Source organism: Papaver somniferum, unplaced genomic scaffold (assembly GCF_003573695.1).
Source record: "Papaver somniferum cultivar HN1 unplaced genomic scaffold, ASM357369v1 unplaced-scaffold_57, whole genome shotgun sequence".
NCBI classification, from domain to species: Eukaryota; Viridiplantae; Streptophyta; class Magnoliopsida; order Ranunculales; family Papaveraceae; genus Papaver; species Papaver somniferum.
Genome location: NW_020648415.1, coordinates 891,234 through 902,550, shown reverse-complemented (window position 1 = coordinate 902,550; position 11,317 = coordinate 891,234). Strand labels below are relative to the sequence as shown.

At 40.1% G+C, this 11,317-nt stretch overlaps 1 long non-coding RNA gene across 4 annotated transcripts; it reads right to left on the bottom strand.

Annotated features, from left to right (window-relative positions):
• Positions 1 to 2,923: 2,923 nt before the first annotated feature.
• LOC113343310 lies at positions 2,924 to 5,664 on the bottom strand. 4 transcript variants are annotated; one of them, XR_003357156.1, is made up of 7 exons: positions 5,531 to 5,664; positions 4,680 to 5,445; positions 4,391 to 4,490; positions 4,079 to 4,288; positions 3,805 to 3,986; positions 3,633 to 3,701; positions 2,924 to 3,325 (listed from the first exon to the last, which is right to left on the bottom strand). It is a non-coding gene; the product is annotated as an uncharacterized LOC113343310 (long non-coding RNA). The 4 variants fall into 4 exon arrangements; XR_003357153.1 differs by having other exon boundaries at positions 3,805 to 3,966; XR_003357154.1 differs by having other exon boundaries at positions 3,805 to 3,966; positions 5,263 to 5,445.
• Between the last annotated feature and the right edge of the window lie 5,653 nt (positions 5,665 to 11,317).

Sequence of the window (11,317 nt, the reverse complement as noted above, 5' to 3'; positions counted from 1 at the left end):
CTTAAGTGGCTAGTGTTAAACATCCTCTTCTATATCGTTATGTAATCATTTACCCATTTTTGGACAAGTCGGAAATGATCATGAACTTGTTGGAGTGATCATTGCTTTGGATTTCCATACTCTTGCACAAATTGGCTATATACCCTCGCCCAAAAGGCTTCGGGTGTTAACCTTCCTATTTTGACATCTTCACGTCTTGTTTCATGATACCATGTTTTCACAATGACCAAATCTTCAGCTGCGTCAAATATTGCCATGCTTGTAAGTTAAGATATAGAATGAATTCACAAGAGTAGACGATGGAAAATGTATTTGTAGAATACACGATGCTATATATGTGTTGTTTGGTGCACAAATAAGAAGAGTTTACTCTCCTTATATAGATGAGAGTTCCAACGTCTCTATTTTTTGAAAATATGGCCGTTGATGCGTACTTTTACAAGACTGTACTGAAATTACGTACAATTATACCATAAAATCGGTAGGAAATGGTTGAACCAAAGCAACCGATTATGCGTAATCGGTAGACATTGATAGTCATATACTACCGATTATAGGTTGTTTTGTCAACAGAGTTCTCAGTCTCATTAGAGTGGTATAATCGGTAGACATTGATTGTTATATACTACCGATTGTGTGTGGTTTTCGAGGCACGACTAGATTATTTTGAAAGAAATAGCCGTTGGAGTATAATCGGTAGGTATATAAAGAATTAAAACTTCTGATTTTCATAAATATTTTGAAATTCATAACAATATCACCTGCATATCATCATAATTTTACATTGAACTTCCACAATTCTATTACAAGGTATTGTTATTAGCGTCGTGGACGTGTTGGACGAGTCCTAAACGGATTGAATCTTTCCATCGCCCTAAGGATTATAAAATGAGCTTCATAACGGAAGCTTGATCTTTTCCGCCATTCCCCGAGAGATCGTTCTATAATCTCATCATTGGTTTCACCCCTCAATCGATATTGATTCACAAGATAAGTTAAATGGACGAATTCTTTGACGTGTGCGTTTATTGAACCAATTCGGCAGAAAAGATCAGCGGAGTGGCGGTTGTTTGGGTTACCGGTGTCGGCGCAGAATATTTCGTAAATTCTCCCCAAATAACTCATACTCATTATGCCGCCTCTACGTTCTTCTCCTTGTCTCGGATAGAATTGAACATAGCGCCTACATAAAGATAAATCTTCTTCAATCGTGAACTCAATTGGATTGATGAATGGTTGGGGCATTATGTTGAAGATGATGTTGGAGAGAGTTTAAAGGTTCCATGGAGGGTAAAAGGATACAATCCTTATATAGAGTTTAGAGTTCCAACGGCTCTATTTTGTTGGGGAAACTGTATAATCGGTGGTCAAATAAGGTGATGTAACTTCCAATTATACAGTTGCCCAAAATTTGGTTTTTGCAGAAATCTTAAATTTTTCGAATTTGAGAACTAAAATAATCGGTAGATAATAGGACTTCCGATTATACAGTTGCCCCAAATTTTGTTTTTGCAGAAATCTCAATTTTTTTCGAATTTGGGAACTAGAATAATCGGTAGTTAACCTGCCTACCGATTCTAAGTTGCCCCAAATTTCTTCTTTGACGAAGTCACCAATTTTTGGAATTTAGGAGGTACCATAATCGGTAGCTTAGTGAGGTTCTCAGTCCTACCGATTGTTATAGAAGCCAGATACGAGTTAGGCACAAAAACACACTTAATCGGTAGTATAATCACGTTAATAAGCTTCCGATTGCGGTATATTAATCGGACACAAAAAAGCTTCCGATTGTGTAAGGGCATTAACGTATTCTCCGCGTTTTTGAACATCCCTTAACGCTGTGTATGGGTTGGGAATAAAAAAATCGCCCCTAATTCTTTTGCGGTCGCCCCTAAAAATGACAGATTGTTTAAGTAATGCTAACATACATTTATTAACTAACAGACACATACCCAAAGTAAATTGAGAAGTTTCCCAAATATTTGTTTAAGTGTTAAAGTTCCTTGGCACTGCAATGTCTCCAATGGTTACAATTTATTGTGTTGCCTGCAATAGGTGGATTTCTTGATGGTCTCGGAACTAGCTTGTATGCTATAAGACCTCAAATATGAGAATGAGGTCTTGGACTAACTGAGAATTTAAGGAGCACGAATGTGTTGCCTGGCAAGTACACTCTACGTATTGCAGCGTGGCTGTAATTGGTATAGATTTCTTGATGGTCGTGGAACTAGTTTATATGCTTGTAAGACTTCCGATCAATAAGGATGCTCCGATGGGATGGACAGCATGCAACACATTTTTATTGATTGTGCCTTTTCTACTCAAGAGAAGTAGTTTGCGTTTCCAAGTTAGGTGGACTGAAGAAAATTAGTGGAGACTATTTCTAAGGAGCAATACTGGCACAACTTCGATAGATTTTTTTTAAACAAAATTGCTTTTTGTAGCTGCTTATCAAGGGGGATTTTATGATGCCAAAACTCCCTTCAAAAAGATTCAAGATCTTCCAAGAGCAAAAACAACAGATTTAAGGCCGGTGAAATACAAATTTGAAATAAATTCGTAATCATTAGAGACATTGCAGGTCTAGGAACTTAAACACTTAAACACTTAAACAAACATTTGGGAAATTTCTCGATTTGTATTAGCCTGTTAAAACAAAGATGCAAAATTTCTCATTGAAAGAACAAAACAAACAAAGATATTTAAGTCAATTTTATATACATACCTCAAAATTGGTTAAAAAGACCAAAATCAACAACCCTTGGGTGAAAATGACATATAGATTTTGATACTGTTTAAATGGACAAAAATGTAAAAATAGCCAGGATGTAAACAGTTTCATCCTACCCATTTTCAAATACTTTTTCTTATTTTTAACTAGTATAGCACGCACGCGCGATACGCCTGCCATTTTGTTTCCGCTTCCCAAACAAATCAAAATTTTCATTTAATAATTTTCCAATTACAATACCCATTTACGCAAAATGTTCATATACTACAGCAAGTAAAACACTAATATAAACAACAAACGCAATTGTATCTTACTCTATGATTCTAAGGCTACAACAGGGGAACGAAGACTTCCTTACCGGCCATCGCCACAAAGAGGTATAGCTTCAATCAAAAAACATAAAAAGAGAACTTTTATAACTTGTGCTCTGTGTGCCAATTCTTATGATTAAAAAATGATAATTGTGGAGAATTTATAGGCCTTCCAACCTCGAGAATCACCTTAATAATATCTCACCACAACAATTGCTAAAGCATTAGACCCTGTTTCAGCAAATGGATGCCAGCAGCTAATTTCTATACCTCTTCGACGCACCTGCATGAATAAAAGCGCAAGTACTTGGTTTACATTTGATAGGAGGTCGAATTGACAAAGACGATGAATTTATTAGGTGACCTGGGAGCATTTTATAAAGCCATGATGTTTTCAGTTTGACATGGCCAGAAAGCAAGAACGAAGTGCGGTTTGAACACATTTGTTATGACTGATAACTACCTGACGTCTATTGTATTAACCACCATGTCGGCCTATACCTAGATCGCAAATCTTATATGTGAACTACTTTAATGAATTAAATTAAAACTACTTTTAGGACAACAATTTGAGATGTAAAAGTACATACCACATCAAGAACTCCTTTTGGGTCAGCTAAAAGCCTTTACCATAGTATAAAACTATTGGATCCATCATCCTGAAATTCACTTATATTTAGAGACCAAAAAAATGGAACACATCCTCCAAATAACATGATGAGCTGCAATTAGTAAGGCATAATTGAAGCAGCAGCTAGTCACCTGTTTCCTTCCATCCATCCTGGAAAAGGTTCCATGTAAGTACTTTCAATGACACTCGGACGTATTATGGCTACAGGTATATCCCCTCTCATACTGTTGATTATCATTTCTCCCATGGCCGTAGTGAGCACATATGTGTCTTGCCAACCTTAGGTCCTCGCCCTGTTAAAATGACAAACCAACTTCCGGTAAAGAATGAGCGTTATTAAACAAAGTTAAAACCTCTAAGAGTAATGTTGTAAGCAGAGAAGTAGAAAAAAAAAACCTGTATTACCTTTCAAAACCCAATTCAAATTTTCTTGGAATGTCTCTTTTGAATGCAAATCCAACTTCATTTCAGCTTCAATATCTATCAAGGGTGGAGCTCTTGCATGGGTATTAGATGCGAGTCGTTCCCTTGCTAGGCTATCCCTGATAGAAAATGGCTTTTCCAAGATTCTACCTTGTCTTTGTCCGTTAACATAGGTTGTCGATGAAATGAAGACTACATCCATATTACTAAATTATATTTCAAACTCTAAAATACAAGAATTATGAAACAAAATCGTATATTAAGTTTGTTTTGATTGTGAACTTGTATTCTTACCACTTGATACTTGCAAGAACAGTTGAAGTTTCTTGCACCTTTTTACAAAGTCATAAGTCAAAAAGGTCCTCGAGTGTTTATATTCATAGCAACATCGTACCTGCAATCATGCAACTACCTGTGTGAGAGAATACAATGCGTGTGCCGGTGTATGTTGCTTGCCTAAGCTTTCCGATCCTCAGTACTTTTCTTGAGCTGTATTACTAAAGTTTCTAACATTTATAAAACCATTTCAAGTATAAGCCATCAAGCAAGTGTCAGTGATTGAGGTATAGAGAGACATACCAACCTCTAATAATTTTGAAATGGAGGGAGTATTCACTTGATTTCTCAACTTTATCTCTCTTAAATAAAAATCATCAGTAGCTTAAGAGCTCTGGTTGGAACCAAATGGAAGTGGTGTTCGGGCAATTTTGGGCTCGGAAGACACCGTGTCTCAAACAATCCCTACTATGACTAAACCATAACCTTAGAATATTTTCATGTTGGCTAGACAAACAAAAAGTTATGGAATAATTTGAAAAGTATGGAGGACTAAGAAATACAATAGGTTGAATAGAATCACAATCTTCAATATTCTCTATTACGCTCTTACAACAAACATACAAAGAATCGCCAATCCAAAGCAACCAAATATATGAGAATAAGTGAACATGTTTTCTCTCAGGAATATCAACAAACTACTGAACTTCACAAATTTAAAAAAAAAAAATCACAATTTCAATGTGTTCTTTGCCGAAATCCTGAAGAATCGAAAAAAATGGCAACTGAAATTGGGAAACAAACTAAAATTCAAAGATAGATCAAATAAGAGTAGAAAAACGGTGACAAAATTCATAAATTTGAACGAATTAGATTTGGACTTGACGAACCTAAAGACACAATTTCGAGATAGAAGTAATCAATTCGTAATCTGTTTCGTAGCCGTTATTGTACTGTAGCTCTGTTCACAGTTGGGGTGTGTTCAAGGATGAGAGAGCAGGACAGACAAAACGAAGATGAAATGGCCTCAGGTGTTCCGTAGCATAATGAATGGAAAGCAATTGCAATGGTTGCTGAAATAGGAAGCCAAAATTAGGTCAAAAATCGGTGATTCAAATTGTCAAAATTAAAGAAGAATAAGATTAACAATCGAATAACCTGGTTTTTAATCTGTTGTTAGGTATCATATTTGTCGTAGCTGTTGTTCTTGTTTCATGGTGGAGGTGTTGTTCTTGTTACATGATGGAGGTGTTTCAGACGAGAAGTGTTCGAGAGTAAAAGTGAAAGAGTGTTATACAGAAATGAAAAATAAAAAGGTGTGCGGGGATTCGAACGCGGAACCTATATGCCCGTGTTTACCACTTTTTTCCGTACTTTACTATTATACCCTTTCCGTCCTTATGTTATTACTTACTATATAACCTGTTAGTAAGATCTAGATAAAAGGGCAGATCTGATATTCCGCCATGCTACACCAAACCACCCAAAAAGGGGTTTTTTCTTTATATTAGTAAGATTTACATCGGTTTCATCCTTGCTATTTTTTAAGTGTAAGTCAGGATGAATCCAGTTTCATCTTTGCTATTTTTTTGGTGTTCATTTCACCCATAATAATTTTTACCCATCCATTTGAAACATGTATTAAAAATATTTGGACAAATGACCGATTTTCCGTATACATACAGTCTCGACCAGAAATTTAACAAAACATTGAAACTAATTTTAGTAAATATGTTAACAATCAACAACATTGTAACAACTAGATCATTTCAAAATGCTAACACTTGCTTAATGTCACTCGCCTTCGTAACCTCACATTGCCTCTATATAGCCTCCACATATGAACATTTGAAGTATGTCACTTTGTTGTTTGGACGCAGAAGACACTTGACCACATCTTTTACTTAATTGAGAGGAAAAATCATAGTGCGTCATGTTGTTGTTCCTGTTGAAATCGGCATCCATGACTTGGTTGTGAAGATGATAATCAAAGAGGGAAATCTGTTGTTGTTGATATTTTTGGGGGTTAGGGAACCTAGATCTGGTTTCTTCTTTCACTACGGAGAGGCGGATGGATAATATGGAGCAAAACTATCATACTTATAAGACACAAAAATCTGCCCTGTTTGATTAGGGTTTATTGTACTCGTTTGATCTGTCTTTTATTATTGGATGTAAGGGTTGAAACGTATGCCCCAGTGTGACCGTGATAGCGGACCTGCATATCTGTGCTAGACAGTTTTGTTAGTTTGACCACACGAGCCAGGATTTTGTGGGATTTTGTGCACATGTAGTGGCATAAAACCACACACTACATCCAACGAAGTATAAGATGATTTAACACAAAGTAAAGATACACAAGCAAATGTAGACACAAGGGTATACGTGGTTCGGTATGATTACCTACGTCCACGGGGTGAAAGGATGAATGTTCTTATTTCTCTTCTTTGGTTACAAGTTGTTCTCTCCTTCTCAAATGGTGAAGCTCTCACAACTCAAGTATGATGCCTTGTTTTTCTCTCTCAACCTACCTCTCTCTTTTGACCATCTCCCATCGTCTTACCGAGTGCTTTCTGATTGTTCGCCCGACCTGTCAGAGGATAAGGATCACGTCACATCTGACCCACGTGATACCTCGCTCCTTGCGCCGTCTGGTTCTATCTTGTGCTTCGCCGCTCTTTGTTCTTTGGTGTATCACAGCTTAGGATCTTGCCACCTAGCCCTGTGGATTATCTACACCTACATTTATGCCCCTTCTTTCGCTCGTGTGCTTGGCACGAGGGAAAGAAAATCGCTCCACCTTCCCACATCCTTGAGCATGCCGAGAATTCCGCCATGCAGTCTCCTACTAATTCTCCCTTTATGACTTGTAACCGTTGTTGTCGGTTGAGGCGCTGCACCCTATAAATACCTACCTTCATGTTCTCTTTCCTTTGCTCGCCATTTTTCAGAGAAACCAAGTGATGTTCTTCTTTTTTCTTTTCCTCTCACTTTACCGACGCCATTAATTCCGGTGATTCCCTTATCTTCTCCGCCTTCGGCTATGTTGTTTTTGTTGGTGAGGTTTGTGACAGTAGTGGTTAGTTCTTCTTTTTTCTTCTCTCTTCACCAACGTTCGTATCTCTCCGTTCGCTTTCTGCCATGGCTACTTCTTCTCCGTCAATGACTGAAAAAAGGTGTGTGAGTGATACCTTCTCCGAGGGCGATGTTGTTTCTCTTGATTTCCTATTTTGGCTTGAGAGTCTTTCCCATCACGATTATCGTGCTATAAATTACCTTTTCCATGATGATTCTCCATCTTTTTCATGTAGGGCTGATAAGAGAGTCTCCAAAGACTTGTCTGATGATGAGTTTATTTAACAGTTGATGGAAGAATTTGGTCTTCACAACTATGAAGTGACCCTAGTCTCGGGCCAGACGGGTGTGTTGAAGAAGACCGATGTCGATAAGCATGATCAGTCGTCCGAGGCGGTCATCGTCACTCGTGGGAAGTTGGAACTTGACCTTCGCTTTCCTCTATACAACCCTTCCAGCCCTTTCTACTATGAGGTATTATCGCAGCTTCGTCCGTATCGGGCCTTGACTCAGTGGAATGGAAACACTTTCCATCTGATGAATTAGTGGAGAGACCGAGGCGACGGTCGCGGATCTACGGCCGATTGGTCGACCTATAAGCCTGGAGATGCTCCCGATTGCACTTCTTCCAATTTTATCGTGAACTACCGGAGCGGGACAGCCACCAATGGCGACCTTGCTGGTTTTGCTGCTAGCCCTCACCGTCAGAAATCTATGCCCGAGGGTGTTGACAGATTGATGCTAGATGTTGATCCCCTTGGTAAAGGTTCCAATAAGCGTGCTCGCCACACCAGTGACCCATACTGGGACCGAGTTCCACTTCTTGTTTGCGGCCAAATTTTGCATGGTATCTTTCCTCCTCCTCAATTTCCTACAGAGCCTTATCCATTCTGGGTAATTAACGATGATAAGGTATGTTGTTTTCTTTCCACTTTCTTTGATTCATGCTGTATCGGCTTAGTGTATTGATTACTTTCTTGTCGTAGGTTAAGCCTCAGGGAGAGCCTACCAAATCTTCTTCTATTTCCAAGAAGAGGAGCGCTGGAACAAGGGTCGAGGAAGACCAGGGGAAGGTAACAAACATATAGCTTTTATTCTAAGTACATATACTTGCCCATGTTTTTTGCCTTCACGTTTTCTGACGCTGAACCTTGTGTAGAAAATCTCTAGGCGCGAGGATGAAGATGTTGGAGGGTCCGATACTGTTGGTGGTGAAGGTTTGGTTCCAAGGTATAATCCTCCTCGGGGAAAGGTGGCGGTGAAGGGAGTGGTGCTGAAAAGCTCGGACATTGTGATCGACATCCCCGATCAAGAAGATGAGGACGATATATTCGGGGAAGAGCAGCTGTTTGATGAGGATGCTGGTGGTCAGAAGGAAGGGGAGGTTCCTGCGGAAACTGCTATTATGACTCCTATCGCGCAGTCTGGAGCTCAGGGGCCGACCCATACATCGCTCCAAAAGCTTCCCTAGAAGGATGTTGGGTCTCCATCGGGTGTTCTGACATCTTTTACCATATCGGGCCCTATGTGTGACTCTCTTGGCGCATTACACTCGGAGGAGTTCGACTCCTATACTGATGAGCAGATGATTGTTGTCGTGCTCCTGTATATCCTGACATTGCGCCGGTCATTGATAATCTGATAAGTGGTTTATTTGAACTCTTCGTTTTGATGTTTTCGGGCCTTACTAATCTCGTCTTGGGATGAAATTTGTAGGCGTTGAATCGGTCGAGGTTGAAGGCTGCACTCCGCCGACAAGAGATTAGGAAGTTGGAGGCTACTCTTCGGTAGGAGAAGGAACAATCTCGTGACCTGGAGATCAAACTCGCCGATGCTCAAGGTATATTGTTTACATAGTTGTGTTGATTGAGTTTTTCGTACCAATGTCCTGAGTCAATTATTGTTCTTCTAGCCGAAATATCTAGTATAGATCTAAACGCTTCTTCGGAGTATAGGCTTATGAAGAGAAAATGGGATATCGAGAAAGATCATGTGGAGAATCTTCGATAACGAATTTCCAATAAGGATGGGAAGATAGACCGACAGGAGGCCGAGATCCGGCAACTTCAAGAGGAATTGGACAAATATCGCATGTTTGAGTATGTCCCCGAGGAGATAGATAACTTACGGGCTCACTTGGGCATGTTTCAAAGACTTGCTGGTGATAAAACGTTACTAGCCGATAATCTGAAGAGTCAAAATGGTTCCCTTAGGCTTCAAAATCGAGATCTTCATGAAGATCGGCGATGAATTTTGAGGGAAAAAGTTGTGGCCGAATAGTCCAACCGAGATCTTCTTGAAAGGACCAAGGGTTTCGATAAGTTTTCCAGTGACCTAGAGTGGACCCAAGCCCAGTTATCGATGCTACAATTTTCCTATAATCGTTAGAGGGCCGAGTGGAGGGATCACAAGAAATATTGCCCTTCAAATGAATTCAATGTACAATACTATAATGAGTTAACTTTGAAACTTTCTAAGGCCGAGGATGAGTTGTCCAAGTACGTGGAGTCGTTAGAATCTGTGTTGTCAACCCTATCAGGTCTCTGGAGTGCATGTTTGGGTGGCCTTAAGACCGAGTTAATTTGTTGTTTTTATTCCATGTTCTGTTATATTCCGTGTTTAACATGCTTATAATGTTTTATTGCATCCGAGCAGGGTCGTGCTAAGGATCTGGAACGAGATGTGCACAACCTCGGGCAAGAGCTGGAGCAGTGGAAGAAGGTTGAAGGCGATATGAAGGTTAAGCTCCAAGCCGCCGAGTCAAGGTCCGAGCAGCTTTCTCAGCATATTGTGGACGAGATAAACTCTCATCAGAGCGAGCTTGCTGAGGCGATCAAGGCCGGTGTAAACGAGTACATCAAGCAAAAGCGTCGCGAGGTTGCTCGGAGGAATGGAGGGGCCGGTGCTGTTCCACCCAGGAGTTGATCAATCCTTTTGAGGTGTTGCGCCACTAATTTTCCCTTTGTTGCGGGTTGTAATTCGTTTGAACACTTGTCCCATGCTTCTTTGAACAATTTGTTTAAATGGGGTGCTGCGTCGCCAAGCTTCTTTTTCCTTTTCTATTTTCCTTGACAATTTCCGCCTTTTTCATTGTGTTGACAATTCTCTTGACAATTTCCGCCTTATCTTGTTGTTTATGTTACGCACCTGCATTTGATGTCACATGTATTGGTTATTCGTACCTTTTCTGTCGAACACACTCAACAAGGAGGGTCATCGGGCCCGATGCCATGTCCCAGCCGAGGTATCTCATCACTATCTTTTAGATTCAGTGGAAGGGTTATAGTCTCCCTAGGTCTAGGCCCGATAATCCCGAGTGGTTATCGACCAACCAACTCGGGCAAGTGGTCACGTCCACCTGCGATGGGGGTAACCTTTCAGATGTAAGTAGGTTACCTAGATGAAAAGAAATCGTATCTTAACAACCTTTGGTATCTGGCTTCCAACTACCAGTACCCTTAGGCTACCTCGGCACTTCCACACTGGCTTTGCCCCGAGTATCGAATAGCCAGTCGACTTTAAGTCACCTCGGCACTTCCACACTGGCTTTGCCCCTAGTATGAATGACCATTCGAGTGTAAGACACCTCGGAACTTCCTCACTGGATTTGCACCGAGTACGAATGACCATTCGAGTGTAAGTCACCTTGGCACTTCCTCACTGGCTTTTCCCCGAGTATGAATGACCATTGGTCGCTCATGTCATATTTCCTACCCCTCGCGGTTTTAAAGAAATGAATGACAAGTATGTTTACCTATTTCCCTCGAACCCCTCATGGGTAATAGAGTTTCAGATGCTGAGCGTTACACGGTTTTAACTCGGGTTTGCCGTCTGGTTTGAGTAATCGATAAGCTCCATCGTCATCTTTAG